The sequence below is a fragment of the Ictalurus furcatus genome, chromosome 2 (genome assembly GCF_023375685.1).
Source record: "Ictalurus furcatus strain D&B chromosome 2, Billie_1.0, whole genome shotgun sequence".
NCBI classification, from domain to species: Eukaryota; Metazoa; Chordata; class Actinopteri; order Siluriformes; family Ictaluridae; genus Ictalurus; species Ictalurus furcatus.
In genome coordinates, this window is record NC_071256.1 from 16,566,161 (window position 1) to 16,582,928 (window position 16,768).

General features: G+C 35.8%; 1 long non-coding RNA gene across 1 annotated transcript; it reads right to left on the reverse strand.

Moving 5' to 3' along the window:
- Positions 1-1,499: 1,499 nt before the first annotated feature.
- On the reverse strand, positions 1,500-7,006 carry LOC128623839 (uncharacterized). The gene is made up of 3 exons (XR_008388682.1): positions 6,766-7,006; positions 3,532-3,666; positions 1,500-1,826 (listed from the first exon to the last, which is right to left on the reverse strand). It is a non-coding gene; the product is annotated as an uncharacterized LOC128623839 (long non-coding RNA).
- Between the last annotated feature and the right edge of the window lie 9,762 nt (positions 7,007-16,768).

Below are 16,768 nucleotides of genomic sequence, written 5' to 3' on the forward strand. Positions count from 1 at the left end.
GAGATGTTCATATGAGTCAGGCAGCAATAACATTTATCTTTACTGATTTAAACAATATCCCAACAGCGCACCAAAGATTCTGCTGTATAAAGGCACAAGGCCAAATTGTGCTTATATGAGCACTCTTACTGACTCTCGATTAGAGTCAAATATAACCAGCGACTCTACTGAACTTTACTACAGCGCTCTTGGTAGTAGCACAGTAATACAGAGTCAATGAAAGGCTGTACAAAACAATAAACATATACATAAAACATAACAAATATATTTGAAGTTTCTAAAACCACAGTGGTTCAAAGATACTCCTTTTACCAATGTGTTATCAGTTAACTATTAACAGTTAATGCACACCTCGCAACAAGGGGGAGAGAGGGCTTCTCATCAAAGATTGCCCACTCTAGTTTCTTACCTTCCCAAAGAAGAAGTTGAATATGGCCCTCCTGAACATGCTGCACAAAACAGCTGAGATCACTGATTATGAGGACAGGAAGCCAGCAATTAACAACCACAACAAAGGACAAAGCATGGACAACCTGGACAAGGTGATTTGAACTTACATCTGCAGGAGGATGACTGCCTGCTGGCACCTGGTCATCTTCCATTACATAATTGTGTCCTAATACAATGTCTTTGTGATCTGGACCCAGATCAACCCTACCTGGATGCCTGATAATCAGAACAAAAGGAGGGTGGTCCTGGAGCAGATGGGAAAGGCACTTGTAACCCCACACATTCAAAGAAGCACAGCAGCCTCTGCAGTTCAGAGGACTGAATCTTGTCCTGATCCACCTGAGGCTGCAGCTGGGGCAAGCCAGAAGAAGAAATGTCAATTCTTCTCCCCAAAGAAGGGCTCTAAAACAAATACTATGTGCTGCACATGTGAGGAATACATCTGCAAAGTTCATGCACACACTGTCCTACATGTGATAGAGTTGGGATAAACCTACTTTCGTAAAGAAAACAATTGACAGGTGTGTTGTAATGAAAACAAGCAGTGTCCACTGATTAAATACAGTTTTTCTGCACTGTAAAAACAACAGGTGATGAACAATGGTTGTTTCTTCATGATTTGGGGGTTAATTAAATTTAATTAAGCTGCTTTATTTTAGAGATTTAATGAAGGCAGGTCACTTTTGACCCTTAGGACAAGGGGAGTATACATCATAAGACTACACAAGGGTTAAAGTCACATGCATGTGCCACTTTTCATCTACTCCAAACGTACTATGAAGTAAAATATTCGTCATTAAATTAAAAAGAAACACACACCACTTGTCACCTTCCCCAAAGCAATTACATCAAAATCAATTGGTACATCCTCAGCTTGTGTCTGAGGATTTATTGCATCCATAGTGATCATGGACACTCCCTATTCAAATACAGTCAGGTATAACAGCATGTTCAGGGTTGGTCTGGTTATCAGGGTGCTCTCTGATAACACTTCCATACGCTTTAGAATTGTGTGGAGCAGAATTTGAGAATGATTTTAGGATACTGTATTTTATCTGTGCTAATTTCATGTACGTTCCAGAGATTTCCACATGATCATCACTAGAAATTAGCATATTTTCTGTCTCAGAGCATTATATTGTTTATTCATAATCTTTTTTTTTCAGATTCTTATGGACAGTCCCTGACCTCCTCTGCTTCTGTGGTGAAGAAACCTGGAGAATCCGTCACTCTGTCCTGCACCGTGTCCGGACTCTCGCTTAGCTGGCTCCACTGGATCCGTCAGAAACCAGGAAAAGGACTGGAGTGGATCGGGCGCATTGACAGTGGCACTGGCACTATATTCGCTCAGTCTCTGCAGGGCCAGTTCTCCATCACTAAAGATACCAATAAAAACATGGTGTACCTAGAAGTGAAGAGTCTGAAAGCTGAAGACACGGCTGTTTATTACTGTGCACGAGAGTCACACTGACACAACAGACTCCAGAGCTGTACAAAAACTTACACAAGCACGTCCTCATGAGCTGTAAATATTCCCTCAGCAGGAAACTGAACCCCAGAGACATTTATTATAAACAACACATCCAACTCATATGTTGGAAGATGTTTACAATTTAAGGCTAAGCAAATCAAAAACATGTTGCTATTAAATGAATTACTCGTACGGTGAAGTTTTCAGCAAACAGGCTGCTTATACCTGCTATAACATGAATTTAACTGGAACTTGTTTTTTGGATTTTGCACAACATTAAATGTAACTACAGTGGATTCAACAGTCTACACACCCCTGTTAAAATGGCAGGTTTTTGTGATATAAAAAAAATTAAACCAAGATAAATCCTGTCAGAATTCTTTCCACCATTACTGTGAAATTACAACATAAAAACAAGTGAAAAACAATCAAACATTTTATGGGGAAAAGGAAAAAAACATATAATAACGTGATTGCATAAGTGTGCATACCCCTAAAATAATACTTTGTTGAAGCACCTTTTGATTTTATTACACCACACAATCTTTTTGTCTAAAAGTCTATTGACGTGGCAATATTTTCTCACTCTTTCCTGCAAAAACATTCTAGAGCTGTCAGATTGTAAGGGCATCTTCTGTGCACAGCTCACTTCAAGTCACCGCACAGATTTTTAGTTGGATTCCAGTCTGGGCTCTGGCTAGATCATTCAAAAACATTGAACTTTTGGTTAAGCTATTCCTTTGTTGATCTGGATGTATGCTTTGGGTCATTTTCGTGCTAAAATGAGAAATTCCTTTTCATCTTCAGCTTACTAGCAGACGCTCACTGATAGCACTTCCATACACTTTAGAATTGTGTGGAGCTTTGCTTCATCAGTCTATGAAAGTCTGTAGCTAGTCTCTGGTCTGATGAGCTGAATTTTACTATCATATGATTGGATAAACTGCAACAGAAGTTCTACCAAAGAAGCAGTGAGATAGTTCATGTTTTGAGTTTCTGAATTTCTTTTCATATGTCTATCAGGTCTGCAACAGCATTTTCCAAGTAGGCCTACTCTCCCTGCTGAGAAAAAAAACAATACAAAACTATCACAGAAATTCTAATGGTTTCCACTACAAATACCATTTATTACAAACCATCAGCTAACCATTAAAACCCTTACCATTATTGGTCCTTAATGATATCTACTAGATGCCACCAATAGAAGAAAACAAATGACCAGTAGAGACCCACACTGACCATTATAGTTTCCATTTAAACCAATAAAATTTCCATTATAGCTATTAAACCATTACAAATCCTATTAGGGTTTCTATTTTTTCTTTCTTTTTCTTTTTTTTTAAAGTAGGACAGTTAAAATACTTTGCTGCATCCACATCCAACAACCTCTGGTATACAGGCTGCTGCAAATACATTTCATGTGAATGTTGTTTTCTGTGAGAATTGGTCAGGTTTCCTAAAGCAAATTGGAATGATCAAGTACTCCCTTTCTTTGTCAGGTTAAATGTACATCCATGCTGCCAATATTTGTTTACATTGGTAATTCCTTTGCACAGTATTGCACTCCATTTCATGTGCTCTAAAAATGTTGGGTTACTTTTACAACTCACTTGCTGGGTTTAGCTTGTTGAGTCTGATAGCTATGTCAACATGACCCAAATTAGGGATGGCAATGGGGAACCCGCAGCATGCTGGGTTGGGTATGCAGACCTGAACGATTCATTTTCTGGAATTTTCCACTGCATCTGTGGAGACAGAACATTAACCAGAAAAGGTCTGAAATAAAATGAATCACGTGCAACTGTAAGAACGTTTTTAATCACATATAACTTGTTTTTTAATTTAGTTGAACCTTTTTGAAATGATGTTTTTGGATTATTAAGACATTGTGCAGGCAAAAACATTTTAACACGTAGGTCTTAATAGGCAATGATAGCCTGCTGCCAAAATGTACATCAGCTAGAGTTATTTGAGGGGAAATTTTTATGCAGCAACCCTAAATTAGATAGCTTGGTGTTAAATATAAATTAACATTAATTTCGTGCTGCTGTATAACTAGTAAAGCTACTTCGAGCTAATTCAAAAATTACCTTGCATTTTCTGTCCAATATTAGCTCACTATTATGGAAGTATTTTAAGGACAATATTCAAAAGCAATTGCAAACTGTATTTGCAATTGCATTTCTTATTTGTGGGTGCATAAATTGTGACATAATTCAAATGAAAATGCAAATCGTGTATTACCATTTGCATTTTCATTTACATGAACGTACAGTGTCTGCCAAATTTCAAATGGAAATGCAGTCGAAATGTATGTTACGCATTATGACCCTGTCATATTGAAATAGCAATAGCAGTTACCCCATTTGCTATTTCATGTCCTCAGTCAATACGTTTACACGGACAACAATATTCCGATATTAACCCGATTAAGATAATACTCTGATTAAGAAACTACCATGTAAACAGCGATTTCTGATTACCTTAATCCAGCTAAAGTCACACTCGAAGTAAACACAAATCAAATTAAGACATGTGGAGTATTCCTATTTTAGTCGCATTATCGACGTGCATTATAGACATGTACACACCTTAATCACACTATTAACGTTGTGTGGGAGTTTTCGCCACATTTTGCGAGAGGACACATACACACACGGCAGTGCTCAACTGTTTGACGACAAACAAGAAAGCATGTCTCCGTCTGAAACCGCATACTTACCTACTATATAATCAGTGAAATATATGTATTTCAGCTACTATATTGTAGGTAAGTATGCGTTTTAGGATGCAGCCCATGGCTTCAAGCAGTCGTCTATTTGCACGTATAGCATAATAAATAATTAACTACACTTAAAGCTATCCTAAAATTAAAAATGAAACACCCAAAACTGTATATGGTACCATAACGAAGACGAAATGTATGTTGATACATGAAATTCATGAGGGAACGTCGGACGGCTTGGCGTGGGGACGTAATGACGTATGCCATTAATCGATCTATGTTCTATAAACAGAATAGCAAATCCCTTTGTATTTGCATTTCCTGTGCCTTGCACAGAAACCTGCCAATCAGTGTTGGGGTGGGAGTATACTATGGGGCGTGTTTGTATTTGGAAGTGACGTGACTCACAATCGACCGCATGTTAGACTGGCTCACGGTCACCGGAGATTCAATGCACATTCGAGAGTCTCTTTTCTATTTCTCAAACAATAAACACAGAGAAAGGACAAAACGTGTATTGTCTTACTATGGAGTAAAACGGGAACCAAGTACAATTGAACATATTTTTAAATACCCCTGAAGCTAATCTCTCAGAAACGCAGCTCACCAGCGCTTATAGTAATAAAGTCAGTAAGGGGCCGTCTAAAAATTGCATGACCTGGGCAACTGTGTAAGATTCTACCAAGATTAGTTATCTACTTCTCAGGATATGTAACGTATTGCAGTATTATGATACAGTATAGATACAGTATTTATTTTTTATAGCATACTGTATTAATATTTATTAATTATACACATTTTTAAATGCGATTACACATATAAACAATTATTATTATCATTATTATTATTATTATTATTATTATATAAACATTATTGTGCCACATAAAACCCAGGGTAATAAAAACCAGGCAAAATGCTGTAAAATAAATAAATAAATAAATAAATAAATACGTGTTTTTATTGCAAATTTTTTTCTGCAAACAAATAGAAATGAAACTCAACAAATGTTATGATTCACACTATATTATATTCCGTTGTTCATTGTTCCTATCAGAGACACAACTGAATTTTGAAAATAAGGGGGTTTTTTTATTTAAAAAAAGAGAGAAATATAATTAAAATTCAATAACTTTTTGCTTAAATCAGTTACTCATGTAAAACACATTTCTTTTTAAATAATAAAATAAAACATTTTTTTTTTTTTAAATCTATTTGCTATAGTTGATAGCAATAATGAACTTTATAACTTTATCCTCGTATAGCATATTTGGTTTTACATGACTAACTCCTACGATCAAAAAGTTATTGAATTTTAATTAGTTTTCTTTTTTTAATAAAAACAAAACCAACATTATTTTCAAAATTGAGTTGTGTCTCTGAAAATACACTAGCTAACTTATAGTCATTTGAGGGGAAAATATTGCTGACGTTTGCTTTTTACATAATTAAATTTACAGTTAACATTAAGCCACCTAATTTAGGGCTGCTATATAATCATTATTGTGACTATTATCTCGTTAAAATTGTCTCACGTTTTCTTAGTATCTGTTTATTTTACATTTTCTTTGAGAGTTGAATTAATGCTAATTATACTCCGTTTGACATTCGTCACTTGTGAATGTACATTGGTGATATGATGATAAGATTGCTTTCACACTACGTGTTTTCGTAGAGAAAAAGCATTGTCTGAAGCTTCCTTTGTGCTGATAAAAAGCTGCTCATGTAACCACATTTTAGCCATAATAACTTGCTACAGCAAGGTAGATATTTTTTTTATTATTATTAAATCAGCCTGTTGAATCATCCTGATGAAACCGTTCTGTTATTCAGATTATATGCCACATTTTAGAAAGAAAGAAAAAAGCCTTTGGTTGTCCGTCATTAGGTTGCCACACATTTGTGATACATTTAACCATAGAGTAAAGTTCTAGGCACCTTTCTTGGTTAAAAAAAAATACACAGGCTCCTAAAGGTACAAAGGGTGTAGGCTTGAGAGTAATATCACCCAACATGTTCAGTAGCTTTCATTCTGAGAGTACTGACCTTTTACAAATATCAAGTTCACAGTACATCTCTGTTCAGTAGTCACATTGCGTAATGAATTAAAGGACTTCTGTACCTTGATGGCTGGATTATATTGCAAATATCCAAATGTTGCACCGATTTCCTTTCAGCTGGTTCGAAAAGAAGCTGCTACATCAAATTCAAACCCAGTGCAACTCACAGTCCAGAATTGACAGTCCATCTATCCTGTCTTATCCTATTACCAGAACTGCAACCATTTTTCTTTCGTCTGTTGTTCTCTCTCTTCCCTGTGAGCTAATAGAGTGCTCATGTCACGCGTACAGCGTGATGTAGGTGTAACGATTCCACGAATCTGCATGTCACGTTAGCAGGGGCGGATTTAGTGGTTTGGGGGTCCTAGGCAAAATATAGGAATGAGGCCCTCCTTTCAGTGTTGTAACATCGATATTTTAATTTTCAGCATACGATATTTAGCATTAACAGTAGTAACCAGGGGTGGCCAGGGACCAAAAAGTGGCTCTGGACTTTCTGGCCCTGATACACTCATAAATTAAGCATTCTGATGGCATTTTGGCGTTTGGGTTTTTATGAAAACATAATTAATTAGCGAAAAGTAAAAATAAAACTTTCTTAATCATATGTTTATACAGCGTTTTGGGGGCCCTTGTAATGGTAAAGTCCGCCCCTGCACTTTAGAAAAGCCTTTATTGATATAATCAACACTAATTTAAGCAGTATTTATTCATTTTTAATTTTTCACAGTTTTAATGTTTTATTACCAACTGTTGTTAGTAGTAGTGTTTTTAAATATATTTGCTTTCCAATACTACAGTGCCTCAGAACAACCCCTTTTTTATCAACTACACATTAATATAAACTTATAAATATTTTGTCTGTTACTGGTTAATACTCTTCATGGTGATGATAACTAGGCTATAGAAAGCGCACAAAAATGCTTGGGTTAAAACGGCTCAGTTTGCTCCACATAGACATAATCATGTGCAACTCGGTCTCACACTGCCAACTCGTAACTATTTTCACGACTTCATTTGTATTAAACGTTATGCGCAAGTTTAGAGGCGGAGTTTGCATTCGTATAATTTTCGATTTCGTTCTTATGATCTGCGTTTCAATTCGTACGGATTTCTTACGAGAGCTGCAATATAACTAGGGTACATACACGTATCCATTGCCTGCTTACTTCAATCTTACGAGAGGAAATGGTTTAAAAATGTATAACAATTCCACAACCGAAAGACTCGTACATTTCTAAGCAATTTGCATCTTATTATCCACCCGCAGTTGAATTATAATTTGATAGTCAATATGCATATGAATAATTAGTAAAAAAAAAAAAAAAAAATTCTCGCTCTTTTTTTTTTTTTTAACATCGTTTACAGTAGTCGGTTTAATTGTTTAGGGTTCTCTCATATTTTGAGGTTTGTAAAGATATTATTTATTTCAAAATACTTACGAAGTCATTAGTCTTTTCCTTAACCCTTGTGAATATAATAATAATAATGAAACACTTGAAAGTGCACTACCTAATAAGCGATAACGAGGGAAATTTACTAATTTTATATATATATATATATATATATATATATATATATGAAATATTTACATTATAAATAAATGCAGATGTACATGCGATCAAGGCTGTGCCCAAAAGGATACAGGAAAATTAACCACATTTTTAAAAAATATTTTAGGCGGTCCAAAGGTACATATATATATATATATATATATATATATATATATATATATATATATATATATATATATATATATATATAATCGTTTATATTTTATATTTATATTATTTATTTTTTTATTATTTATTTTTTTCCCCAAAAGTGCATCCATATTTAAGCTTTACTCGTCTGAATTTTGTGTCTGCCAGAAGTGAAACACTTCTGGTGGTTTTTGTCCAGCAGTATATCGTCGTGATAACTACGGCCACGCTGATTTGCACAGGCACAAAAACCTCACCAGCAGTTTCACCTCGGCAAAAACAATCACATGAACTACTACAAGCCTGATAACGGCTAAAGTTTATAATTCCCAAGTCCTCTAACTGTGCATATGGCTCTGTGTAGAAGGCATTATTTCATATCTGATCATGTACAACACTAAGCATCAACCCTTAGGGAAACATCGCATTTCTCGGGTGATCATATGATTTTTCTCGTGTGAGTAACGTAATCCCATGTGAAAAACAAAGTAAAGTTGATTTCAACACGTTATACTTTAAACTGAAGCAAATTCAAGTTAGTAATATGTGATAACGAGAAAATGAAAAATAAAACCCCATATGTGCCAAATTAAATTACAAAATAAATGAATGCTGTTAATCACATGCTCAAAAATGAAAACACATTCATTATGTGATTAAAAAAATAAACTGTGAAACACATAATGTACTGTGTCTAAAACGCTAAAAAATGTGATTATTTACATGTGAAGTTCGTGTTGTATTTCTGTAAGAGAAACGCAGCAGAAGAGAGGTGCATTGGCGTTTCCGTGTTTGTTGTATTTTAAAGATCTAAAAAAATATTTCCAAATGATTAAAGTATTCATTAAATAACTGTCAGTCAGTAATTGTCTTTAGACTGTATCTGCCAGATTTAAATGCAATGATTTAAATGTGGCGACAGATAAATGCAATAATTGAAGTCCAAAAAGACTGAAAATGTTGAGATAAAAAGTATTTAATGTAACACATTCAAGTGTAGCCCGTTTAGGGGCTTTTTGTCGACTTGGTGTTTTGAACACTGAGGATTTAAGGTATTTGTTATGGTATGAATCACTGTGCAATATAGCGGGTCACAGTGATAACAACCATGACAAAATCCTCTCTAGGAGATTTGTGATAGAACTCATCAATATACTGCAAACTGTTCGACTAAGATCAACACTCTCACCAAAAGTAGCATCTATAGATGAACACAGTAAACATTTCCCCAAGTTCAGTCTCCAAAAATATTTTCTAATTTGTTTCAAACCTTTCAGAAAATCCTTGTAGTGATGCAACATTGCCGCCTCACAGCTCCTGGGCACCAGGTTCAATCCTAAACTCGGGTTACTGTCTGTGCAGAGTTTCTGTGCATTTTTTCCACGTGGGTTTCATATGGGTTCTCCAGTTTCCTTCCACCTACCAAAAAACTTGCCAGCAGTTGGACTGGCCAAGATAAATTTCCCCTAGATTTGTGTAAATTTTATATGTATGTAAGCATGCATGGTTCCTTTCGGTGGATTCGCGTTCCATCCAGAGTGTATTCCTGTCTCATTCCCAGTGTTCCTTGGATAAGCTCTGGATCTACCGGAGCCCTGGACCAGGGTAAAGCAATTGCTGTGAGTGAGTGTGTATTGTCATACATGGTATATGGTCATATGTATTTATAACCCATTGAGCTCACGTTTGTGAGAAGATATTTCTAGATGAATGATCCTAGGAGAACTTTCACAAAAAAAAAATTTCACACACAAATGCAAACTGCTTTGAAAGTGCCCATTAAAAAATTTTATGATAATGCACAGTTTTTTCTTAATGCATTAGAAAATGTGAAAAAGGCTAAATTATATAAAAGTAAAATGCTTTGACAATGTTTAAAATAGTTTATTAATATAGGCAACAGTAGGCCACAATTTGTATTTTTATAACTCTGGTACTAGAAGAATGATTTTAAAGCCACAGTTTATGTATCAAAATGGAGAGGTGTTTTTGTAGCAGGGTGCATCACTGTGTACTGGGGTGGCACCACAGTGTTTTAAGCCCTTACAAAAACTTGCTGCTGAGACCGAACTTCTGTGGACTAATAAAATAATAAAATTCATGCCATCAATTTCACAAGACCCCCTAACCCACTATCTGCAAAATGGCCCATAGCACCTTCATATTTTCCAGCAGTTATCAGGTGCTTTTCTTTCTATGCAGTCCATTTTTAATCACCTACATCCCAAAAGTGTGTGTGGCCAAAAAGTTTGAGTTTTTTTTTCCATCTGACATGACTGCTTTTGTATTTCCAGTTATGCTTTGTGAATTACATTGGTTTTTGAACATTTGTGAACCCTTTTAGAATGTCTATATATCTGCATAAATATGAGCTAAAACATCATCAAATTTTCACATCTAAAAAGTAGACAAAGAAAACCCAATTAAACAAATGAGACAAAATTACACTTGGTAATTTATTTATTGAAGAAAATGATCCAATATTACATATCTAACATATCTTACATGGCAAAACTATGTGAACCTAGTTCACGTAGGATTAGCAGTTAATTTGAAGGTGAAATTAGTCAGGTGTTTTCAGTTAATGGGATGACAATCAGGTGTGAGTGAGCTCCCTGTTTTATTTAAATTTATTTAAAGAACAGGGATATATCATAGTCTGATCTTTTTTGTGGAAGTGTGCGATGGCATGAATCAAAGAGGTATTTGAGGACCTCAGAAAAAGATTTGTTGAAGCTCAACAGGCTGGAAAAGGTTACAAAACTATCTCTAAAGAGTTTGGACTCCACCAATGCACAGTCAGACAGATTGTATACAAATTGAGGAAATTCAAGATCACTGGTAACCTCACAAGGAATGGTTGACCAGCAAAGATCACTCCAAAAGCAAGACATGTAATAGTCCATGAGATCACAAAAGAACCCAGGGTGACTTCTGAGCAACCAAAGGTCTCTCTCACATTGGTTAATGTTAATGTTCATGAGTCCACCATTAGGATAACACTGAACAACAATGGTGTGCATGGCAGGGTTACAAGGAGAAAGCCACTGCTCTCTAAAAAGAACATTGCTGCCCATCTGCAGTCTGCTAAAGATCATGTGGACAAGCCAGAAGGCTACTGGAAAAAATTTTTGTGGACACTTGAAACCAAAATAGAACTTTTCAGTTTAAATGAGAAGCATTGTGTTTGGAGAAAGGGAACTGTGTTCCAGCATAAGAATCTTATACCATCTGTGAAACATGGTGGTGGCAGTATCATGGGTTGGGCCTGTAAATAAATAAAATTAATGTTTTGGATAGGCCAAGTCAAAGTCCTGACCTTAATCCAACAGAAATTTTGTGGAAGGACCTGAAGCAAGTAGTTCTTGTGAGGAAACCCACCAACATCCGAGAGTTGAAGGTGTTCTGTACTGGGGAATGGGCTAAAATTCCTCCAAGCCGATGTGCAGGACTGATCAACAGTTACTGGAAATGTTTAGTTGAAGTTGCTGCACAAGGGTGTCACACCAGATACTGAAAGCAAAGGTTCACATACTTTTGCCATTCACAGATATGTAATATTGGATCATTTTCCTCAATAAATTAATGACCAAGTATAATATTTTTTTTCCTTTTTAAGTCATATTTGTGCAGAAATTTAAAACAAAACATTCTAAAGGGTTCAACTATCAAGCACCACTATATATGCACTACATTTTGTGTGTTGCTATGCTTATCTGTCTTTGTATTGAAAACCCATTGATTTTTCACATGGTATTGGATGGAAAGGATTTTACAGATGTTCAACTTCAAATTTATAATTCAAAGAAAAGTATAGTATAGTTCCTGGAGACTGAGAGCAATTTTGGGAACAAAGAATTAATCTAAAATATGATAACAAAGATAATAGATTAAAACAAATCCTTTAGTATGCCAATAATTTTCTTAAACTTGCAGTATTTCTAAATTATTTTCAAGAAATTAGTACAATAATATTAATGAATTTATAAATAATAAAAAATAAAAACTGAAAAAATACAAAATGAGAATTTTTTTTGTTTTGAGTGAACATTCTGGTGGGGACTGTATGTGTTGCTCAGTTAACATCTGGAAGTTGTTTTTGTAACTGAGTGTACTGTACGTCGACTCAGAGTGCATTGCACATGTAACGTAATGGTGGCCTCCATAGGTTAAATAAGCATTAAATTTTAAGAATTTTTAAAGTAATATTTCATGTGTTTCTAACAATGTATTGTAGTAGGAGAGGGCAATTATTGAATGTTAAGGCCTACAAGCCTTCATAGTCTGGTTCCTTTTAACAATTGAAACTGTCACAAAGCAAGAGGTACCAAACCATTTTACCAAAACACTTTATGCCCATGAACTCTCCAGATCTGTACCTCTGTACACAAGAGAAAAGGTCTTAACAAAATGCTTGAATAACCAAAAAGGTTTTCAACTTACACTGAGATTGTGGAGGAAGTTGCTCAACATCCAGTGTCTAATGACCTTTGCACATTCCTTAACTTTATTAAGCTGGTGTCTCTCATCTGGCTTTGCTGAAACATACAGCTCTGTGTCATCAGCATAACAGTGCAAGCTAATACCATGTTTATGACTAATGGCACCTAGAGGCAGTGTATACTGGGGGGGGGGGGGGTAAAGCAGTGGGCCTAATAAAGAACCTTTTGGAACAACAAACATACTTTAGTGTGCATAGAGAAGTCACCATTTACATCTACAAACTGATAACGATCAGTCAAATAAGACCTGAGGGCTGTTCCCTTAACTCAATCAACATTTTCTAGTCGATCTAGGAAAATAATATGATAATAATATCAAAAGCTGCACTAAAGTCAAGCAAGGAGACACAATAATGATCAGAGGCCAGTAGTAGGTCATGTACCACTTTATGAGCACTGTCTCAGTACTGTCATGAGGCCTAAATCCTGATTGATATATCTCAGATGCTCTCTAATATTGGATTTGACAACTACATGAATCAATAAAGCTGTTCAATTCTGAATCTATGTTTTGGAAAAGCTCATGTGCAGTTCAACCACATTTTTTGAAAGCTTTCATTTTCCATGCTGTACGACAATGTTTTTACAGGTGTGCAACTTTATATTTACACTTCATAGATACAAGAAATGGCAATGATATAGTTACTGGAAGCAATGGGCAATAAAAAATAAATGCATATTATTTTATTATCTTTTTGGGTGTCAATAACTTCCACTTTTTTTTAGCAAAATTTTAAAAAATGGAAGTTATTTTTCTTACAGAACGATGTATAGTTTTTAAATCAAGTAAACTTAATTGTGAATAATTGTGTATAAATTAGTTTATAAAATCTATTTAATTTAAGTAATAATTTTGGTGGTGACTGTAAGACATTTGCTCAGTTAACATTCCGAGTTATTTTTGTAATGGAGTGCATCACTGTGGTTATAGCAGCTGGGGTAGCACAATGGTTTATGACATTACAAAAACCTGTTGCTGAAACTGAAGGCCTATGAATATCAAACAGTGAATCAAGCTTGAACTCATGTTTAGTATTTGAGAATTGCCTATAATATTTCAGAAAGCCAGATATAGTTTGAAGAGTTCACACCTGATGCATGTTTAATATTAAAAAAAAGATATCCATGAGACTAGTTCATGTTGAAATAATACAGAGGGTCTCTGGCTGCTGAAAGAATGAAGTGTCTTGAGGCAGGTTACCAATAATAACCTTATACAAGAGAAAATTATTTTATACAATTAATTGATTGTCCTGTCACAGAAGCTTTAATTTGCACATTTTAGCATTTTATACAATAATGCTTTAACAGATGCTAAATACATTCATAGAAAAGAGACAGAAAGAAGGCAGGAAAGCACAAAAGTAAATGTTATTCATTAATTCATTCTTTTATTCATTTATTCATTCATGATTTATCCCGGTCCATGTTATGGAGAATCCGTAGCCTATTCCAGGAATGCTGGACATAAGGCAGGAGTATTCCTGGAATACAACCTAGATGGGCCACCACTCCATTCCAGGGCATCGTACATGTACACAAATTCACACCTAGGGATGATTTGGAGTCCCAAATTGACCTACATTCATGTTTTCAGGAAGAAATCCATGTGACAAGAACCTTCAAAATTGTGCATGGACAGTAACCCAAACTCAGGCTTGAACTAAAGACCATTGTTAGCTATGTCAACTTGCACCTCGATGTGAATGAGTGTGTGGATGTGTCTATGGTGCCATGTGATTTGAACATTACTGTATATGATTATGAATTGTAAAATATAATCTTGCTTAATTCATTCTATGAGGAACACAACAAAAATAAAAACACAAGAGATTTCTTTACAATTTCTTTTCATTTGGCTTATTTAGGAATCAGCTTTCACAAGTATTTATGTGTACTTTTTCTCAGAAACAATTAAGAAAATTAGGGAAGTGAGTGTCCAGTTATTCTGCTAGAGGAAACCCATGCTACGGTAGCCAGCATTTGCTTTATTTAGTAAAGAGAGTAGGTTAGCGATACTAAACTTTGAAGTATGTAACTTTTTCTTCTGGTAGTGTCTGGCAATGGCTCATAGGAAAACTGGAACTGTTCGTTAATTCTTAATATAAGCCTTTGTCATCACTTTTTACACTATTAACATATATTGATTTTATTTTTCCATTCAAGAAAATAAATAATTACTGTTTTTGTATACTTTGCTTCTATAATTTCTAGTGTTGTTGTTTTTTTTTAGGGAAAAGAGCTTTAATTAAAGTTTAAAGGTAATTTTAAAGTAGTTGCAGTGGTGTTAATGTGGTAAGTTAACTGTGGGTTATTCATGTAATATTAGAGTGTGCCGGAAACAGAGATGCTGCTCTCCATGATGCAGGTGTTTCCTGATGAAGCCTGTGAGCCACTGAGCACCAGCTGGGAGTACCAATGACCATAAGTTATACAGAAACAGTGCAGGCCATATTATTAGCCCCGTTACTTTATGGTCATGATGCCAAGCATACTTTCTCATGTCAGGATAAGGGAAAACACCCTCATTAGTATCTCAATTAGTATCAATTAGTATCAAGTATCTCATTTAATGAAGAAAAGTATAAAAACTTCTGTGGTCATCAGTATCCTCTTGCAATAGGACTAGCTGGATGGCAAAGGTAGTGCTAGTAGTACCTCAAAAGTAATTGGAATCAAAAAATAACTACTGACCATGCCAAAAGAGTTGACAAGGAAAGTTTTGAATGAGGAAAAGAAGGGTTCAATTCTGACTTTATTAGTAGAGGGATACGGTGAGCATCCGGTTGCTTCCATCCTTAAAATTCAAAGATGGCGGTTCATAAGAACAAGATCAAGCAGCAGACATTGAGGACAACAAATCTACAGACCGGAAGAGGGTGAAAACAACTCTCCACTGACCGGGATGACTGTCAAATCATGTGAATGTCACTCAACAACCGTAGGATGACATCAGTTGGGGGCAAATGGCAGTTGGGGTAAAGTGCACAGCGAGGAAGGTTCAAAACAGGCTCCTAGGGGCAGGGCTGAAATCATGCAAAGCTAGAAAAAAGTCCTTCATCAATGAGAAGCAAAGAAGAGCCAGGCTGAGGCTTGCAAAAGACCATAAGTATTGGACCGTAGAGGACTGGAGTAAGGTCATCTTCTCTGATGAGTCCAATTTTCAGCTTTGCCCAAAACCTGGTCTTCTAATGGTTAGACAGACACCTGGAGAGGACCACAAGCCCCAGTGTCTCACACCCACTGTGACATTTGGTGGAGGATCGGTGATGATCTGGGGGTGCTTCAGCAAGGCTGGAATCAGGCAGATTTGTCTTCGTGAAGTATGCATGAATCAAGCCACGTACAAGGTTGTCCAGGAAGAAAACTTGCTTCCTTCTGCTCTGACAATGTTCCCCAACTCTGAGAACTGTTTTTTCCCAGCAAGACAATGCTCCATGCCACACAGCCAGGTCAATGAAGATGGAGGATGAAGGACCATCAAATCAAGACCCGGTCATGGCCACCCCATTCTCCAGACCTGAACCCACTGAAAACCTCTGGAATGTGATCAAGAGGAAGATGGATGGTCACAAGCCATGAAACAAAGCCGAGCTGCTTTAATTTTTACGTCAGGAGTGGCAAAAATGTGAAAGACTGGTGGAGAGCAAGCCAAGTTGCATCAAAGCTGTGACTGAAAATCAGGGTTCTTTCAACAAATATTGATTTCTGAACTCTTCCTAAGTTAAAACATTAGTATTGGGTTGTTTAAAAAATTAATATGAACTTATTTCCTTTGCATTATTCAAGGTCTGACAACACTGCATCTTTTTTTGTTATTTTATCCAGTTGTCATTTTCTGCAAATAAATGCTCTAAATG